The 20,156-nt window shown below is 31.5% G+C and overlaps 1 protein-coding gene across 4 annotated transcripts in view; it reads right to left on the bottom strand.

Moving 5' to 3' along the window:
* Mef2 (myocyte enhancer factor 2) overlaps window positions 1-20,156 on the bottom strand; it is a 362,113-nt gene that overhangs the window by 78,500 nt on the left and 263,457 nt on the right. The window contains exon 1 of one of the 4 annotated variants that reach the window (XM_075360829.1): window positions 2,179-2,317. The exons of 2 other annotated variants lie outside the window; for them this stretch is intronic. The gene's annotated coding sequence lies outside the window, so the exon portion shown is untranslated. One more of the 4 variants, XM_075360831.1, reaches the window with a different exon arrangement.

Below are 20,156 nucleotides of genomic sequence, written 5' to 3'. Positions count from 1 at the left end.
TATGCAATAGTAATTTGTACTAGTTATCAGGTACTCGTACGAAGCTCGTAAGTAAGCATATATGTTAATACACAGTTGAAGTAGCTATTAATTTTGTCCTGTGCAATTCTGTACCAGCCAGCATCATCAATTACTACTAAACACACTTCTTGATTCGATCTAAACTTCAAAGCTTCAAGATTTAAAAAAGATTTTAAAAAAAAATTAAATTTTTTTTTTAAATCTCGCTATTCTGAATAAATTTTGATGCTAACGAAAATAGTATACGGTAGTATCTTATAAAAAGGCTATTTACATAAAAAATGGGTAATAAAAAATAAATTATTTATCAAATTTTAACACAAAAATTAAAACCCTTTATTAATTCAATGTCCCTTAAGTCATCAGTTTAAAAAAATGCCGATATTTTTTCTTGCGACGATTAAAGATTATACAAAAGTAAAGAATTATTAGGAATTTTAATTAATAAGGCTCGTAAAAAAATAAATTAACAACAGGTAAAAGAATCCAATATAAGCTACTTGTAAATGGCTAAAAAGATTGTTATACTAGCAAATAATCTATTTTGTAGTTGTCAATCGATAATAAAGGCATTTACTATTCAAAAGTAAAATATTTTTTTGTAAATCCATTAATATATTCTTATTTCAAAAATTGTCTATGAAAATTTACTACCGTATAATTCTAATTAAAAAGATGTCAAATGGATAAATTACATACAAATCGAATTAATGATTAATGACCCAAGGAAGGTAATTAAATCAGATATATCTTTTTTCGTAATTTAAATAGTATATAAATAGATCCTTTAACATAAACAATAGATGTAACTACATTACAGACAAAATAGAATTTATAATTTTTTAAAAATATGTCATTTGTTAATAAACGATTTTTTTTTAACCACTAACATATAATAATAATTAATATAAATTAATTTATCCAAAAAATAAATTTTAACAAACACTAATAAATAAGTAAATATATATATATTTTATCTAGACCACGATTTTTAAGTAAACTGATAAACCGTAAGACAGTATTTGCAAATATATTATCATTTGGGAAAATATTTTCAATAAATAAATCTAATAAACACGTAAACAATTCCACACAAATAAAAACCATATAAATATTATTATTATATATATAAACAAACAAAAAGATATAAGTAAAATTATTTTAAAAAAATTGCATGCATAACTACATAAATTATAAAAATAAACAAATATAATAACAAATAAAAAAATCTGTACAATAAAAAAATAATGAATAGGTAGCTCTTACGTTTCCGAATAACAAAATATCATTCTATGAAAAACGTTTCTAAATTAATACTATCGGAAAGATTTTTGGGTAAAAAAGAAAGACTTTTGTTCGAAAATCCGAAAAATGTTTCTTACTGATTAAAAACAAAAATATACTACAATACGTAAAGAGGCTAACATATTTTATAAGTAAATCATTTATTAAATACGAATAATTTATTAATCGACCTCAAACGAGAAAATTATTAGTTGAAAAAAAAAGTTATCGAAGGTAATTAATTAAGCTAAGTTTATTGTACTGCAGGTTCTTTTTTATTACGATAACACTCCAACAAAGCAACACTACAGAATAATTAAGGAGATTATAAAGTGAAATGGACGAAAACGAAAGAATATTATACTGAATTAATAATTATAAAACAAATTTTAAAGCTACATACAGGAATATAAGTCGCCCTACAAACATCTATTCTCAAACTAATTAGGGTAAGATCAAGTTGAATTAAAATATAATCTAGCCGATTACAATAAATACAAAAGAAAAAATATATTACATTCAATTACTATCAGAAATGTAAAGAAAGAAGTAAACACTCAAAACCGTAACAAAATCTTTTTAATTCGAACTTAAGTAGTGAGGTATCCCTTCAAACAATTTATGTGTAACATCGATTACCGCATATGACATCGAGAAATACATCTCATTATTATTTTTACTACGTTATTCGGTTCGTCAAACTTAAATGCAAGTTTTTACAACGGGCTACTGCTAGTTTACTCACTTCATACAAGATATATCCATAGATAATATAACACTAACGCGTAGAAAAAAAAAATAAATGGCACAAAATATATAATATCACTACTGGTACAAGTAACTAGTACGTCAAGAGCCGTGCACGATACTTACTGAAGGAAAGTGTAGGGTTCCTGCAAAAGTTATAAACACACAACAGAGACTCAAAATAAAGTTCCCAAAAATAATTGTGAGGCAGTGATGTTGAAGTTAAAAGCGTTGCCGCGAGGGTATCAAAATAAATCGCAGCGCGTAGAGACGCATACAACATAAGCAAGCACGCCTGCTAGCCTTACCTATCCGTGATTGTTCGGCCGCTAGCGACGAAAACTTACGGAAACATACGAACCGATAAGGGTGGGGGGTGGAAGCACATTATGCGTTACGTCACGACTACAACAATTCAGCGGGCTAACTATTAGTCTATAGCCGATGTTAAAAATTAAATTATTAATAATGATAATTTATCCGAATCGATAAATTTATTTAACGCTGAAAAGCGACAATTACTCAGATGATAAGTTATTTTAAAAATAATACCTTGTGTATGTAAAAAGAAGTGCGTCAAATTAGTTTACGATATAATTTTAATTCCTACATTTAAATTCAAATCTAAATTAAGTCGCTACGAGTATCGATTGACGCTCTTATCAAAATCTTAATTTGTAAAGTACAAAAACTATAAAATCACTTTTCTTTTAGTTTTGTCGAGGTGGGGTACGGAGAGACTGAAACACGAGTTACTTTGTGAGACAAAGATTAACATACTCGTAAAATAAAAATTTAATACAAAAACTAAAAATCAATACAGTAACATTTTCCCCATAAAAATTAATATTTTATCTTTGAGGACTTAAAAGCATAAGGATGGATTTACAACTGACCGACTTAATATCTCTTACAAAAAAAAATGTTTAATAAAATTTGTTTTATTTTATCTTTTTATTAAAATCACATGGGATTATTTTTATGCTTCTTGAGAGGTAACCTGATTCCCGAATACGGAGATAGTCATGATCCGAGAACAACTATCCCGTAACTGGTATACTATGAAATAAAGACCAAGCTGTTTCGTGTAACCTTCTTCAGCGAACTAAATGTATTATTTCTCATCATTACTTCAAATAAGAAATGCAGGTACTATTTTTACTAACCGCACTCTAAAATTATTATATGGACATTTAATAAAAAAGATTTCAAAAAAGCTACACGAGTAAGGAAGCAAAGGCACGATTTAGGGTACATCTAGTAATATGCCGAAGAAGTACTGTAGTGCAATTTAATGAATCTGTAGTATAGAATAAGAGAAAATCATAACAAGTACTTAAATTACTTCTGAACTATTGTTTAAACCTTTGGTAACTTGGACCACCGATTTCAAACAAAAATTCTTCGATTCGTCTGGTTGTCCACCACCTTAAAATTTGCTTTGATATTTACATATTTTCTGTTGTAAAAAATTTTTATCAGTTTCATAATTTTTGTTTACACAATTCTATCCACTACAATCTTTTTGAAGCGAAACTTCTTAATGCAGGCTTCGGGGTGAATATTCAACTGAGAAAAAACAAGTGTCACGCGCTAACTGATAAGTTCATTCAAAAATCGTGTACAAAGAATGATACTGTTTGTTACTCTTTTGTAAACCGTTTTTGATCACGCTTATATTTAAATCACAGATTGGATTTAACCTTGACAGATTTAACAGATTAGTTCATATTTCTAAAAAATCTGATGTGGACACCACATGACTTCCTTGTACGACTAATAAATTACATAATACACATTTAAAAAAGTACATAAAATTTTATTTCACTAATAACTTCTAATTTTTTTCATATTTTTTATTTTATTATTATTATCGAGTAAATATTTATTGTAATTTTTTTTTACAATCACAATTAAATAATTATTAATAAATCAATATATTTAAATAAAAAAAAAAAATTAAAAAAAAAAGGAAATGAAATAGAATTCGAGCCTTCCCCTTGTAAGATCCAAATGTTTCATTAATAAAAGTTTTATTTGGCTATAACTCTGGAACCAATGAAAATAAGTACCACTTATGATATATCGTTGAAAAGCTCTCAATGAGGGCTTATTAATGCACTTAAGCAAAAGTCCAACATCCAAATTTCTTGGATTTTTGGTCGAGCCGATTGCAATCAAAAGGGGAGGTGCACAACTAGATGTTACAACAGACCTAAATCAAACATTTCAACATCCTACGGCTAATCTTTTTTGAGTTACGCGAGATACATACGTACGTACAGACGTCAAGCCGAAACCTAGTCAAAATGGATTCAGGGGTGGTAAAAATGGATATTTAAATTGAAATCTTAAAACCAAAATTTTTCACTTTATTTCGTACAAGGAAGTAAAAATTTGATCATTTGTGTATATTACGTTCATTTTGCACCATTAATATAATATTGCGTAAGAAGCTTCGCTTCTGTCATGTGTTCACGCACCGACATACTCGTTTTATTTTTTTATTTTAAGATGGTATTGTATAGTGAGAGCGTTTGGCTACACAGTAATAAATATTCAGACCCATAGTTATTAACGAGGGCAGTTCCAAGAAGGTGCAACTGATATAAATGAATATAAAATTTGGTCAAACTGCTTTCGATTGCATAAAATAATAATGCTTACCGTTTGCGTATAATTAGCATAATAAACAAGTCATTTAAAATGCGCCCTATAGTGGTTAGTTTTAAAATATCTGCGCGTAAACAAGTCCACATCTGCCATCCAGTCACACTTTTTCAAATCCAGAGATGGGTCTACGAAATTCTCCCTTATAACCTTGATTTATAGCTGTTTGTAAAACTGAAGGAAAAACTTCCAAGAAAATCATTTTTATCGTGGAAAATACAATATGTATCGATTGATAAAGTTATGGAGCGAGACCAGTAACTAACCGATGAATATGGACGTCAATTTTTATGCAAAAGATATTTTATAACAAGTCTCATTTAGGTAAAATCTTTAAATCGGCTTGCTGTTATGTAAAAATAAAAGTATATATATATATATATATATATATATATCTAATAACTTACACGGAAATAAGTTTGCTCTTTGAAATATCTAAGTACATGAGCGTCAGAAGTATAAACTAACATTACAGTAAACCTAATATATTATTAATTTTCATCTACGACACAAGGAATCAAACCACGACTCACCGTAAAAAAGCCACAGCACCGGTGGGATAGCTACACCTGTTTCATCAAAAAGGAAAATTAACTGAAGTCATTTTAATTATTAACAGAAAGATTCATCTGTAATAATACTTCCGAGGTACTAAAGTAAAAAAAAAAAAAGAAATGCGAGCGTGTAAGCTCATTCGAATGTACACAATGTAAAGATGTTCGTTCTATCAACCTACATCCACGAAAAAGTTAACCGTCACCAGTTTATAAATGAGATCAGAATGAATGTTGACTCACGGATGATTCATGCAACTTTCACGATGGTTAGGAGTCGGCTGTCATCAAATACGAAGTTACACAACTAATTAAAACTAATTTAAGTGTATTGTTAATTTCTTAATTTCACCATAACGCAAATGATATAGTTTTTTCACGTGAAAAATTGCGTCGTAATAAACTGAACACGATTTTTTTCCCTTAATAAAACACCATTTTTTCAGAAAAAACTAAAAAACGCTCAATGTTTTCCAATTGTATTTGAAGAACAATATGAAGCTCTGAATATAAATTAATTAAAATTTGCTTAAAACAAATAATTATATCTGAAATTAATATAAACATCTCTTTAAATAATAAAATCAAATTACGGTAAGAATTTAATACAGACAACATAATGCTAACAAGCGAGTCCATAATGGTGACTTCTGTTATACCGATGTCGGTGATGGACAAATATTTTAACATACCACTTGTCGATACTCAAGTTTGAAGTTTGCATGGAATGTAATAACACAGTAAACCATAAGTAAGATATCACATGACTGTCAGCGAACGAGTGCTGAAAATAATTTTAACAGTTCAACGACCAAATTCAGTTATTATTCCCACATAATCTTCAAGTTAAAACTAGAAAATATTTCACTAAAAGTAAATTTAATTTTGAAATAATAAATTAACCCAATTGACATAAACTAATTACATATAATTCATTATATATTTTAATCGGAAAAATAAGGTTAATTTAAATCTGTAATACGCGAGTTTAAGCAAGTCATTCAAACCGTAAGATGGCGTATTTTCAACGCATATTAAAACAAAATTTATAGAAAAATAATCAAAATTAAACATAATCTCCTTTACACGAACAAGATTCAAGACTGACGACGACTCCTTTTGAGTTGTTAATTGCTCGAATTATTTCCTGTCTTCCTCCAAAACTCCCAACTAATATTTTCAGCAAAGTTAAAAAAAAAACAGATAATATAAGCATATCTGGGAATAAATAATACCGTACAGAATTGAGTCAAAATCGCTTTAGCCGCTATAAAATCAAAATAATTTATACGTGGTAAAAATACTTTGCATAATAGATGGTTACTAGTTAATTGGATAACGGTGTTAAGTTATTACGTTACTATCTCTCACCTGTAGTATACTGATAAGAACGTAATAGAAAATAAAATTAACAATTTAAAAAAACCCACGACCATAAAACTTTAAAAAAGTGAAATAATTAAATAACTGTATTTTTACCTTATAAATTCTATGCGCCATTGTGATATTGTTTTTAAGACAAAATTTAAGATTTTGATTAACCGTCATGCGTGACTATGATGATAACTAAAGCTAATCTACCTATGCAGTCTACGGGTCACGCACGCCGGTCAATCAAAATCTTAAATTTTATTGTCTTAAAAACAATATCGCAATGTCACAGAGGATTATAAGGTAAAAATACAGTTACTTAATTATTTCACGTTTTTAAGGTTTTTGCGTCGGGGGTGTTTTAAAATTAATTTTATTTTTTATTTATTACTTGTTGAAGATTAGTAGGCCTGTGTCCAACAGTGGGACGTTTATTGGCTGATGATGAAAGTTCAGTATACTTGACCGGCGCAAATTATTTAATAATCCACACAATATCGTAGCCTTTCTGGAGTTAGGAAAACTTAGAAACAATCAAAAACCGTTTTGAAGAAACATATCTACTGCAGCGCTCCCTGGCGGCTAATAACCGTAAAACTAAATTAAGAACCTGCTCTGAGGTGATACCTACGTAATGCAAAATACCGCATCAAAATCAGCCCAGCCGTTTTAGAGAAACACATCTACTGCAGCGCCCCATGGCGGCCTATAACCGTAAACCGTCTAAGAACCTGTTCTGAAGTGATACCTAAGCAATGCAAAAGGCCGCATCGAAATCGGTCCAGTAGTTGTTGAGGAAAATGGTAACAGACATAAACAAACACGCACACAAAACCTCTTACCCCAAATGCATACACCCTGTCACCGTTCTGTTGTGAGTAAAAAGTACTATTATTTAAATTATGTATGTGGCTGTTAAAACTTTTATGATCAGATTTAAGTTTAAAATTATACTCGTTTACGGTTACGCTTAAAAAAAGTTAACTTAAAATGAGTGTTCCTTCGGCCGATTGCACCAAGGAAGAAATAATAAAGATACGTTTTCTAAGATTAGACGGGATGACAGGCAAGAGAAAATGCAGCAGCGAATACTGAGAACAGTTCGAATGGAAGGAAGATCTGCGGAATGGATCGATCGCTTTAAAAAAAGTTTGATTTCTCTGCGTTTCACATAACTGCGGGACTGTCCATGACAATATTCCGGGATGTGAAAGGCCTAGTTTTTATTCATTTCACGTTACAAGCTTTTTAATGAATTTTTTGATGATTTTTTTAACAATATACATTTAAAATTAAACTATTTCTGTGATAAATTGTTTCAGTAAATTTAAATTCAAAGTACAAAAAAAAACAAAAAAAAAAAACATTTAATAAGTTTCTTGCATAAAAATGAACATCATGGTAAACAAAAGTAACACAGATAAGAAATAAAAACTAACTAACGCAATTTTTAAAAATAATAGGCTCGCACCTAAGATTGCTAAACATATTTCACAAAAACTAGCTTACATTATTTTGTAAAGTAAAGGAAAAACAATATTTAATAACTTGGTTTGCATAAATATGCTAACAAAGACATACATTTCAATTTAGAAAAGAATATACGTATGATCATAACTTAAAATCTGAAATCAGTATGACTAAAAGTAATATAAATAAGAAAACTATAACAGAACACCTTATTTTGTACAGAAAACAAACATTAAAATTTGTTTGAAAAATATTTTGTTATTATTATTCTAGCGTATTTGCAAAATATGGTGCAAGGCCACGATTAATGACATAATAGCATTAAGTAGCTCCAAGCTGGAATTTTGACGCTGTACAACTATCAGGAAACTTAATTTTAAAAGCTTAAAACCGATATCTTTACATGAGCTTAAGGATAACTGATTTTGTACAACATTGAGAACCAATATGATCTCCGCCTTAGAAAGATCGTCTTTATAACAAGAAGAAGAAATTGTGTTGTCATTTTGCGTAAATGAACTGGAGGATTCAAATGTATCATTTGCTGCCGAAATGCTATTACTCCGATCAGAAGATCCAGGTAAAGAACACACTGATATATCACAACCACCGTTCTCACAACACTTGATCAAAGTTTTAGTTTGCTAAGTTGATGTAGCACTGGGAAATAAAAACATTTTCAGTCAAAACCGAGAATTCCTTATCTTAATTATTTCATTACGGTGCTTTCCTTTATTGTGCCCAGTCCGAAATGTATTTTGCATAATCACAAAAAGCATGATACACAACTGTACCTCTTTTCAAGAAACTGAATTCTGGGTATAAGTTTATATCTAACCACTGGTCATTAAAGTCTTTTTAAATGCCATTTAAATCAATTAATTACATAAAATACAAAAAAAAAAAAATTCTGAAGTGGACACTTCCTTGTATGCTTACTAAATTACATATACAGATTGTTTTTTTAAATGAAAAGAACATAAAATTTTAATGAAATAAAATTTAATTCCATTAAAAGATTGATAAATTACTTTATTATAATTATTAATATCAGTATAATTATACCAATATGTTTAAGTTAAAAAAAAGAGAGATGAAATCTGATTTGAACCGATGTGCCCTCCCCTGTAAGATCCAAATATTTCATTAATTAAAATTTTATTTGGCTATAACTCTTCTTTATTTTCTGTTTAGCCTCCGGAACCACCGCAAGGTGTTATTAGAGGATTAATGGATGATATGTATGAATGTAAATGAAGTATATGTAGTCTTTTACAGTCTCACATCGACCATTCCGAGATATGTGGTTAATTAAAACTCAACCACCAAAGAACATCGGTATCCACGATCAATGCGGTATTCAAATCCGTATAAAGTAATTGCCTTTAAGTCTGCAACCAATGAAAATATGTATCACTTACGATACATCGCTGAAAATCTCTCAATGAGAGCTAATTATTGCAGCTAAGAAAAAGTTCAAAATCAAAAAAATTGGATTTTGGGTTTTTTGAACACTTTTGGTTCAGTCGATTGCAATCAAAAGGGAAGGTGCACAACTAGAAGTTACAACAGTCCTAAATCCAAAATTCAACATCCTACGAATAATCGTTTTTGAGTTATGCGAGATACGTTTAGACGTCACGTCGAAACTAAGCAAAATGGATTCAAGTATGGTTAAATGGATATTTCCGTCGAAATCTGAAAACCGAAATTTTTTGAGATCACAATAGTTCCTTTACTTCGTACAAAGAAGTAAAAATCACGGTAGTCTGAGAGAAATTAGTTAACAACCTATTATTAATTAACAACAGTTAACAACCTTGAAATTTTTCAACGGTAACTTTTTGTTAAAATTTCACCAGTGAAAAAAATTAAGTGAAATTTTGTGGAATATTCCTCCTTTAAGTTAAAAGAACTGCGGAATGTAAGCAAGAAAAGGAAAATGTTAACGGCTGTTTGAACCACGTACTTGCAATGTGCTGGGCGATGCGGTCAGCACTTCCAGACCCCGGGAACGTATATCAAATATATTTTGGCATTACTTAAAAAATACTTTATTAATAACTTAATCTTAATTCGGTAACAGAAATGAAATTCTCTGATATATTTTTGTAATTTTCCCTGATTTTTTCTAAAAATTCCTGAATTTTCCTGACTAAATTTCTATTTCCTGACATTTTCTGCCTACGGGAACCATATTACCACACGGTTCACATAAGTGAAAGTACCACATACTCAAGTGTAGGTGTGTTTTTTATGATTAATTTACTACACGAGCTGACGTTTGGTTATGTAAATATTAAATGGAAGTTTTGTAGGATATGAATAATGTGTGACATTACCGGGATTCGAGGCCGGTATCTCTCGGATGAAAGGAACTTTCGCATGGAGGACACAGATTTTAACCAAACAATTAAGTTATTCATAACACGTAAATCAGTCCAAATAAAGTCCCAATTAGCTTACACAGCTCATCGGATAGTTCGACATGTTGGGGGATGGAGACTTTTCCGGGGATTATTGAGGCTTATTTAATAGGAACCCTGTCCTTTTTTGAGTAGTTTCTTAATCTTCGGATAAAAATGCTTCAATCCCCTAATTTTACTGGCTGGATGGATGGCAGCTGCCTGAAGGGGCCTAGAGCTTTCTTTTGAGTGGTGTTTGCACACACACACACACACACACACACACACACACACACACACACACACACACACACTACCGTCATTCCTCCTAGGACAGATCGTTTTATTTTTACCACTCGTCCCTTTTCCTTATCCATGATTCCTTCCTTCCTTAATCTAGAGTCTTCGGGCAGGAATAATTCTGATACGATTCATGGTGAACTGTAGTCGCAAAATCTTTGGTATGATCTGGTGTGGCCGGAGGGGTGCTTCCTTCCGAGGAATTGTTTCCTGTCCTATGATCGCACAGTAAGCCGAATAATGAAAAAATACGTATAAAACAAGTCATTAAATATCAACAGGGTGAACGGTGAATAGCAAATTAAGCGCAATTTACTACCATCATCTTTTTCTAAATGATTGAATACAAATGTAATTCAGATTTTTGTAGTCTGGTTACATTTGGGTTCATGAACAATAAATTTTTATTTTAAATATGGCTTGAAAGCTAATGATTTTATTCCATTAGACTCATAAACACATGTATACCACGCGGTAATTTTATTTCGAAACCTACATGGAGATGTTGCACTCAGTAACCGGTCTGAAACCTAATACAGTACCTTCTTAATAGCGATATTAATAAACAATTTTCACTCATTATCTCTTAACAGATAACATACTTATTCTGCATTCAAAAGAACATTGAACGTGAAATCTCAGTCCTGACCGCCGTTAAATTATGTTGCTTATGATACGGCACATTATACGATAATTATGAAGTAGCTACAATACAGAAATCTTATTCTACTTCCATTTAATCTACACTGAATATAGTCGTATTAATTGCTCGTTCACTATTTAACTCGATGCCCACACAAACAATACATGGAACGAATGAATGAATAGATCATTATTAATCGTTATCTGGATATTCTGTTTATGCGATATGAAATGGACAAAATATTAAATTTTAACTGATTTTATAATTAATAGAATAAGAATTCATTAATGAAACTTTTGATTCAAACAAAATAATAATTAATTTGAAAATCTTTCCGAATTTGAATCGAGAAATAAATTTTATCCGAAATAATACTTATGTATACATATAACGATACAAAATCAATAATTAAACTACTGTTGCTCCTTATAGTAGAGTAATAAGAACGACGAATAAGAGGCAGGGGATTTGCAATAAATAATTTTCATAATCTAAAAAAGTTGTAGCAACGTAAAGTTCAAGTACTATTCTTTTTATTCTTACGATAAAATTTAAGTTTATAAAATATAAAATCCTTGTTTGCGATCGTAAAAAGGATTGATAAAAAAACAAAACAGTACGACAGCAAATAAGTTTAAGCGCCTTCGGCATTTCGTTTGTTTTTTTGACTTGAATGTTGCAAATCTGCCAAGAAGGTACAGCAGAGTGTAGTGTGTAGCAAATCATTGGAGAGTCTGGGGATGGCCGGCCAAGGTTCCAGGCCTTGTAGTTATTATTGGCTCTAACCATGGCAGGTGACTCAACTTTAACATGGCCGACTTCAGCGAGCACAACACTAAAACTAACACACACACAAAGAAAGAAAGAGAGATTGAGAGAGAGAAAGTGAGAGAGAAGGAGAGGATGAGTTCTACGGGAGAGTATTACGAATAGTTGGGGGAATGTAGCGAGATGTTTCTTAAATCTTCTCACATTTTTGTTTCAGAGTGACACTTTACTGTAACATAGTTATAAATTACGAGCAGAAAGAAAAAAAAATTATATATACTTAGTATGTATATAATCTCAAATGTTAGTGTATACGTAGAGATATCCCCTTTGTCTCTAAACAGAAAACGTACTAAGAAAAAAAAAAAAAACAGGTTACATGAGTTATTCTTTGACAAAAAAAAAAACTTTAAAAAAATATAGATTTAATAACTTCTTGTAATGGATCATTGCTCACTTCACTTTGAAAACCGACTACATTTAAACACATCGGAATAATGCATTTTTTGAACTAGCGCATGCAGTTTCGGGGTTGTTGTATCCACTGTTAAGAATCGCACTGTTGCCAGACAATGACTCATCAACAAACATCTAATAATTCACGACATAATAACAAGAGCTCTACTTCAACTCGTACATCTTTTAGTTATTAGATTTTTATATTATTAAAATTTTTTTCTTTCTAAAACTTTTTAAAGCAAAAAAAGGTTTTTGTGTAACTTGGGAATACTAATAATGGTAGTCTCAAGATAACGATCGATAAAAAAGTAGCAGCGGACGTTTCGAAACCATACACGATGTACTCTACTACAAAGGATCATCGAGCAGAGTACAGACGTTGACATTTTTGATATCTATCAGGCATCCAGTCGAGTAGAGTCATCTAATAAAAGAGTGTGTGCGTTTGTCCAATGCACCAATTCAGAAATTTTAACGTTTGAAGTGTTAGATTATACTGGTTGAGCTCATCGTGCAAAAGTAGGTTTGAATCTAGTTAAGCTGCTAACCTTTTAGACTATACAATTAAATAAGTCTAGTGGCTTCTAATATACGAACTATCGTTACTATAAGTTTTAAGTTGAGAATTTTTCGTACGCTTATTTATCTCCAGCTCTTCTGTAAACCTTTAAACTTAAAAGAACCGACGTTAAGTTAAGGTATTCATTTATATGGATTATATAAAGCGCCTGGATATTTCTCATTCCACAACTTTTGAGATGGGCGATAGTGTTTGTGAAGGATACCTGAACTATTCTTAAACAATTTTTAAGGACCTAGAGGAAAAGCAATTTGTTGCGACATGTAAATGAACCTGAAAACACTCATTATCGATTGCTTCTTCCATCCTGACTTAAAACAACCCGATCTCCCGACCGACTGCGAGCAAGATTGCACTTGCTGTCTGCAGGAGACCGATGTAATCCTTCGGGTGAGATTGTTTGACCCGTTTCACGGTCCTTTTTTGAGTACTAGTCTTTTTTCAACATCCTCGTATTTCCCTTATTATTTTAACTTTTCTTTTCGGAACTGTACTGCTAATTTTTGTTAAACATTCACGGGACCTCTGTAAAAACATAGATTTTTACAGGATCATCCTTGAGTTTTCCGCAACTCGGAAAGGGCTTATCTGTTAACAGATTACGAACGTTCTTATAACGATGGAAATGTCATTTGTGGCATTTACATCTGTCATCCTGATGGAGGCCAAGCTGTTAACTAAGAGATGTTATTAAGTCTGTGGGTTCAAAGATGACATCCGGTAAAGCCCATCAGGGTACGGAGAGGGTGGCGTGGCGACCGGAATCGTCACATGGCGGGATTTCTCCTTCGTGGTCAGGACGGTTGACCGTCGATGTTTCGTTACTATAAAATAGATTACTTTATAAAAACCGTTGAAAGAATTAGTTTCCTCATTCTACGTTAGGTAAAATTAAATTCCTTACACTAAATTAAACCTTTTCATCGTTTCCTTTCTTTTTCCTGTTTAGCCTCCGGTAACTACCGTTTAGATAATTCTTCATAGGATGATATGTATGAGTGTAAATGAAGTGTAGTCTTGTACATTCTAGTATTCAAATCCATGTAAAAATATCTGGCTTTACTAGAACTTCCTGTAACGCTCCTGTAGGCTGTAACTCTCGACTTCCAAATCAGCTGATTTGGGAAGACGCGTTAACCACTAGACCAAACCGGTGGGTTTTTTCATAGTTTCCGCCTTGTCTCTCATATACGTACTTTCGAAGATTGGTAAACTACTGATGGAACACACTGCATTGTACACTTACAAACTTAATTACAACAAAACGGATTGTCGTTTTTTTTTGTAATTTCTTTACATGAGAAAATAAACTATGTTTTATCTTAATTCGATTACCAAAATCTTAATGCGATTAATTTAGTAAAAATAATTTTAAACTTTAAATTAAAGAATTTACAATAAATAATTTTCATAAGCTAAACAAGTTGCAGCAGTGTAAAATTCAGGAAGTAGATCTTTTCATTTTTACAATATAATCGAAGTTAACATACCATAAAATCCTTGTGTTTGCGATCGTAAAGAGAAGGATTGGTATGAAAACAGTTGGACAGCGAATAAGTTTAGCATTTCTTTTGTCTGTTTTTTTTTTTTTTTTACTTGACTTAAAAATCTGCCAAGAAGGTACACAGCAGAGCGTAGTGTGAAGCAAATCGCTGGAAAACTATCGCTGACCTAGCTTATAGAAAAATTAATCGATGAAATCGGTTGTAAATCGATAAATAAAAATATCGATGAAGTTTTGGAAGTAGGTACTATTAATATAACTTTATAGTTTATGCAATCGCAATGAAAGCTTCCACTGTTTAGATGTAAAATCTGAAAAATGATCGGTTTCAAAACAAAAAGCAATATTTATAGGTTTATTACAATTTTAGTTGGTAATTTTGAGAGGGAATTTCATTCGAGAAAAACCCGATTATAAATTGAGGAATTAATAAAAATCGATGAAATTAAACACTTGTAAACACGTAATTAATCGTTAAAATGATCTAATCGCATTATTTTTAAATTAAATTTTAGTTACTCGCTTAGTCATTAATGTATTAAAATTTAATATAAAACATTGACAAATAAATGTTTGCTGTTCATTTAACAGCAATAAATGCATAAAAATATGCGTAGCATAAAATATTTAACGAAAACCGTTCTGATGAGGAATGACCACAAGGAAAGGATTTTTCTCTCCTTCCAATCATTACACAACATATTCATGGACGCCTACTGGTGGAACAAGAAAAGAGAGGGGAACAGCGAACGAGAAGTGTTAAAACAACGACTTGACAGTACAGCATCGGCCATATTGAATTCCACCACCAAGCAAGTAAACTTGCAAATCTAACTATACGTAAAAAAAGAAGTGGGAAATCCGGTATTTTAAATCGTATAGTTTCAACTTCCATTTTTTAGAAATTCGTTTTCAGAGCCCCATAGCAAATGTATACAGTAATACATAGTGAACCTGTACATTTAAGGCAAACACACTTAAGTGTTTTCGCTAGTACGTATTATCACAATAATGTATTATTAAAAAAAACCGCGTCTTTTCACAAAATAATAAGATAAAGAGAACAAACAATCAAGTCCAAAATCAACGAAATTGTTAGATACATTAAAAAAAATTAATAAATTAATAATTATCCAAAATAGTAATGAATAGTTTCAATTAATAGCAACGTTTTTGATACGGTCTACTTAAAATTAAAAATATAAAACCATAAGCACTATGATACTGTTTTAAAAAATGAGCAATGAAATATATATATTTCGAGAATATGATATATAAGTACATATAGATTAGCTACATTGTAGAATTTACACATTTTGGCCGCACGTATTGTCCACTAAATCTATCAGGCCCACATTAGTGACGACACCGTTAATTTAAACACAAAGTACATCGACGATACAGGCATTCTAATATAACTCATTCGATAATAAATGTAACCTATATTAGTAACAGTCTAACATCGTTTAAGAAAGGCTTTCGTATACGCTGAAAATTCCAACTCTATTCCGATTGATCATAAAAAAAAGTAAATTTCAAGCAATTCTGTGATAACCGTCACAAAAACCAAAATAAAACTAAAAATTTTAGTAAGTATATCTGAGTACTGTATTGTAAAATCAGGTTTATATATACATTTTTTCCTTGCGTAAACCAGACTCGTAATATAAAAATGAGCTATAGCAATAGATAAAAATATATCTATGTGAAAAAAGTAAAAAATAACCCCATCTTCAACTTTAATTAAATAGTAGTGCGTATGATTTCTCCTTCGGGTACATCATTCTGCTCACCGACCGTATCTTATCTTTGATCGCTTCCATCCCGGAATCGGTAATCTGAGGTCGGGTCAGATATCCGATGTTGCGCAACCGATCTTCTAGAACGCGTGCTATTTGTGAGTGTTCGTTTAAAAACGCAGAACGCAAAAGTTCTGTTTATGTAGTACGTTTAACTTTCCGACGATGAAGTCCTAATAATATATAGTCGGAATTTTTAAAACGAAATTGAGGGAACGTAAAGGCATAGTTAAGGAATAAAACTATAGAAAATGTACTATTAATTACACTAATACAATATATTAAGAAAGACAATATACGGCATAATTCATGGCACTGAAATTCCCACTTGTACATTCCCACATGGCATTCAGAAATACCCACTTGCACAGAGTTACGAATTAAATCATATAATGGAAAAACTCCAAACTTCCAAAGAAACATGAGTTTACGTTAATTTATTTTTGTTCGATTTTATAAAGATAAATTATAAGATCACCACCATAACTTACAAATTTTCCACAAAAATTAGTGAAAGAAATCTACAAATTAATTTAAATAAAAATCAAGCCTTAAGTCTTGACAAACAATAGCCTACGTAGAATTTTCTTTTTTGTTAAAACAGTCAATATTCGTGTGTGTGTATACGTATATATATATATATATATATATATATATATATATATATAAAATGGCATTGTGGGGGAAAAGTAACTATTTATAATTTAAAAGGAAACTGTATAAGACACTAAGACATATTACAAATACATACAAACATGGACACACAAACTCGCGTACAAACAAAGGCAGACAGGAGGAGGACGAAGGGAATTAATGCGAGCCATGGGGCGGTAGAGGATTAGAATCGGTAGCGTAAAAGAGAAGAACAGTTACAGTAACTCCTTGGGGACAAAGAACAGGCAGGAGAACGGAGATCCGAGGAGTTATCAATTAAAACCGAAGAACAGGAACACAAGTAGTTAGTACGGTAGAAGGGAGGAGTCGAAGCCACGTGAAGATCAAAAATAGCAACTTACAGCCCTTGGCACGAGCCCCAGTACAATCCGTTCCAATAAAAACTGAGCACCGGACAACTGCGCACTCAAAATAATTTGTAAATAAGAACAAAATAATAGTAGAATCTCAACGCAGACTGTACGTATACTAAACAAATACAAAAAAAACAAAATTATCTAAAAAAAAAAATAAATCAGTAATGTTAACATATGAACCTCATTTACAGTATCATTGCCAAAACATAAACTGGCTTAACATAATTTTTTATGTTTTTACAACAAAAAGTAAGACGCAATAAAAGAAAATATTTAAACAAAAATCATATATATATATATATATATATATAAATAAATATATAAACATTAAAGTTTCAACACCGATCATAAAATCCAAAAATATAACTTATTGAACTATCTCACCTAAAATTACAATTACAATTGTTACACAAAGCTTACGCAGGATTATAGGTACCAGATTAAGTAATAAATAATAAATAAAAAATTCTGCGGTCTTACAAAAGACATTAAATTCAATAGAATTTTACGATTAAATGGATCGGGCGTATAATAAATGAGTCGTAGAACTTCATTAATGCGCGTGTTGATTTAGCGATAGTATAACCGCGGCCAAACAAGATATCTGAAAAAACCCAACCGGGGAGCTATTATTGCTTTTTTTTATAGTTTTTCCGATTTAAATGCTTTGGAATATAAAAACAGGAGACGGAGGTTTTATTTAAAAATTAATTCGTCTTAAACATAAGTTTGCGGGTTAATTTATAACCGCTGGAAAAAAGAAACACGAGTAGAAAATCTGCAACCGGTTTAAAATGCTAACTGTTGAATAAGCGACCCCACATCTTCCTTGAATTTTAATTAATAATTAATCGTATTTACTTAATTTTTAATTTTATAACAAAATTTTACATAAAAATAATAAAATTTGTCATTCTCTGTAAGCGTGTAATCGGATATAAAGAAAAATTATTTTTGCTACGCCTAATTATTTGATACGATATTACAATAGCTCTACAAATCACAAAATTACGTCATCCTGTTTAAGCATCATTTCTTATGGCAATATACCGATTCAAAAGACTTAGAGCGTAAACTGACGTTATTATATAAAGGATTAACAGATCGAATAAAAACCACGAATGACCGAACGCTTAACAAACATCACGCATATTACAAGATCAATTCCACCCCGTCGGAAATCTGACCCGCCCCAAATCACAGATTTCGTGATGGAAGCGATCAAAGGTAAGAAAAGGTATCTCGGACGGTGAGTAGAATGACTTACCCAAAAGAGAAATCACTCGTGAAATAATTACATTTAAAGGTTAGCTTTAAGCTGCATCTAGGCATCGGGAATCAAACACGCTCACAACCCCTTGAAAGATAGAAGCATTTTAAACTGGGATGGAAACAGATATAATGAGACATTATCTCATTAATTTTTCGCCGATTAACTTAAGCCGCATGAAAACCGAGTCAAGCTTCGAAAACTAACAGCTTCACTCATTTCCCGAATTGTGGGACGTAGTAAGCGAATACTGTTGAATTAAAACTACAGCGGAAGGCAACACGTCTAGTCGGTTGAATGCTGAACATGACCGAAAACGATTGAGTTTGTACGACCAAACGGTTTATTTTAACATTTGACTAAATCATTTTTCTTAAAACGATAATACTTCTCTTTTTCTCCGGTAATTAGATATACATTCTACAATGGAAACACGTACTGTTATGTAGCTCAATAAAACATTATTGATCGCATAAAGCTGTTCCATTCCTGGCAAACGTACAGTGATATGCCCACCGCTTACCTATACCTTGTAGGGATCCTTTGGCTATCAATATTTGATAGATTGTTCTTTTACAATCCGTTCTTTTTCCTAACGATTATCTCCTTTTCCGTCCATACGATGTTTTGTATTTTAGTTATCGGTCTGTTAAATCCATGGGTATTATTAAAAATATGATCCGTACAGTCAACATTAGAATAGTATAGCCCATTATAAAGCCCACCAGGCTGGTCTAATGGTTAACTCGTCATCGCAAAGCAGCTAAGTTCGAAGTCGAGAGTTTTAAGGTTCATCCTAGTAAAGGCAGTTACTTTTATACAGATTTGAATACTAGATTGTGGATACCAGTGTTCGTTGGTGGTTGGGTCTCAATTAACCACACATCTCAGGAACCGTAAGCCAGAGACTGTACAAGACAACACTTTATTTACACTCATACACATCATCCTCATTCATCGTCTGAAGTAATTCCTTACGGTGGTTCCGAAGGCTAAATAGAAAAGAGAAAGCTATAATTATAAGTCTGAATAGCAACGACGTTATTTTTTAATGATTTGTAAGCGATTCTGCGTATGGTCTTTCCGAAGACTTATTCGTATTCAACGGTAGCTGTACAATAAGTTCAACCTAAGGCTGAAGTGCTTTTATTTCGTAAACCTGGGACTCTTTATTTCTGTTATACTTACAATGTATACTTATATTGACGGTGTTATAAAAAAAAGAGCAGCTTAGTTACTTAGATATGTGTTTAGGTTAAACGGTTTAAAGGTAAGCGACC

The sequence above is a fragment of the Lycorma delicatula genome, chromosome 3, assembly GCF_047948215.1.
Source record: "Lycorma delicatula isolate Av1 chromosome 3, ASM4794821v1, whole genome shotgun sequence".
Taxonomy (NCBI): Eukaryota; Metazoa; Arthropoda; class Insecta; order Hemiptera; family Fulgoridae; genus Lycorma; species Lycorma delicatula.
The sequence above is the reverse complement of the archived record's forward strand: the minus strand, read 5'-3'. Positions and strand labels throughout refer to the sequence as shown.